The sequence below is a fragment of the Anopheles ziemanni genome (assembly GCF_943734765.1).
Source record: "Anopheles ziemanni chromosome X unlocalized genomic scaffold, idAnoZiCoDA_A2_x.2 X_unloc_59, whole genome shotgun sequence".
In the NCBI taxonomy this organism is placed as follows: Eukaryota; Metazoa; Arthropoda; class Insecta; order Diptera; family Culicidae; genus Anopheles; species Anopheles ziemanni.
In genome coordinates, this window is record NW_026689828.1 from 339 (window position 1) to 2,500 (window position 2,162).

Here is a 2,162-nt window from a genome sequence, read left to right on the forward strand (position 1 = left end):
GGCGGTCCTGGGTAAGATAGTTAGTTCTAGCTTGCCCTATGTGGAAGAGGGCATACAAGACAAAGTATAGTTCTCCCCTGGTCCACGCTGCTTCGGCGGTCCTGGGTAAGATAGTAATTCTAGCTTGCCTATGTGGAAGAGAGCATACATGAACCAAGAACGAAGGTTATGATCGAGGAATGATTCGACAACTAACCGATGGTATGAATGTGAAGAATTCAAGCAAGCACACAATCAAGTCATCACTTGGGCATGCTCGATAGCCAACCCTATGACATTAACCTAGTAGAGCATCGCGAAAACCAATAAATATGTAAACGATGCCCTCCCTAGTTCAGCGCTTCAACCAAGTGATGACTTCAGAATGGCTAAATCAAATCGGTTCAAAACATACCATCGGTACCCCTATTGAAACACACAAGTCGATATCAAACCTCATGATTGTGTAGTCCTCCACTGGTCCACACTGCTCCGGCGGTCCTGGGTAAGATAGTTCATTCTAGCTTGCCCTATGTGGAAGAGGGCACATTACTCAATACTGTGGTGTTATGAACAAAGTATAGTCCTCCACTGGTCCACAGCTGCTTCGGCGGTCCTGGGTAAGATAGTTAGTTCTAGCTTGCCCTATGTGGAAGAGGGCATACAAGACAAAGTATAGTTCTCCCCTGGTCCACGCTGCTTCGGCGGTCCTGGGTAAGATAGTTAATTCTAGCTTGCCTATGTGGAAGAGAGCATACATGAAACCAAGAACGAAGGTTATGATCGAGAATGATTCGACAACTACCGATGGTATGAAATGTGAAGAATTCAAGCAAGCACACAATCAAGTCATCACTTGGGCATGCTCGATAGCCAACCTCATGACATTAACCTAGTAGAGCATGCGAAAAACCAATATTATGTAAACGATGCCTCCCTAGTTCAGCGCTTCAACCAAGTGATGACTTCAGAATGGCTAAATCAAATCGGTTCAAACCATACCATCGGTATCCTATTGAAACACACAAGTCGATATCAAACCTCATGATTGTGTAGTCCTCCACTGGTCCACGCTGCTCGGCGGTCCTGGGTAAGATAGTTCATTCTAGCTTGCCCTATGTGGAAGAGGGCACATTACTCAATACTGTGGTGTTATGAACAAAGTATAGTCCTCACTGGTCACGCTGCTTCGGCGGTCCTGGGTAAGATAGTTAGTTCTAGCTTGCCCTATGTGGAAGAGGGCATACAAGACAAAGTATAGTTCTCCCCTGGTCCACGCTGCTTCGGCGGTCCTGGGTAAGATAGTTAATTCTAGCTTGCCCTATGTGGAAGAGAGCATACATGAACCAAGAACGAAGGTTATGATCGAGGAATGATTCGACAACTAACCGATGGTATGAAATGTGAAGAATTCAAGCAAGCACACAATCAAGTCATCACTTGGGCATGCTCGATAGCCAACCTCATGACATTAACCTAGTAGAGCATGCGAAAACCAATATATATGTAAACGATGCCTCCCTAGTTCAGCGCTTCAACCAAGTGATGACTTCAGAATGGCTAAATCAAATCGGTTCAAACCATACCATCGGTATCCTATTGAAACACACAAGTCGATATCAAACCTCATGATTGTGTAGTCCTCCACTGGTCCACGCCGCTTCGGCCGTCCTGGGTAAAATGGAACATTCCAGCTTGCCCTATGTGGAAGAGGGCACATTACTCAATACTGTGGTGTGAAGTATAAAGTTCAGTTCTCCCCTGGTCCACGCTGCTTCGGCGGTCCTGGGTAAGATAGTTCATTCTAGCTTGCCCTATGTGGAAGAGGACACTTCATACTTCGTCTCTAAGCGGCGGCTTGACTCCTCCCTACGGGGAACGGGTTTACGCGCACAGCGGCGGCTTACGCACTATGGCAGTCATGGATGCCTTACGTTTCTATGAAAAGTGTGTTCCTCCCCCCTGGTCCACGCTGCTTCGGCAGTCCTGGGTAAGATAGTTAGTTCTAGCTTGCCCTATGTGAAGAGGACACGTAGACTTACTGTGGTGTGAAGTATAAGTTCAGTTCTCCCCTGGTCCACGCCGCTTCGGCCGTCCTGGGTAAAATGGATTCATCCAGCTTGCCCTATGTGGAATGAGGACACTTTATGCTTCGTCTCTAAGCGGCGGCTTGCTCCTCCCTA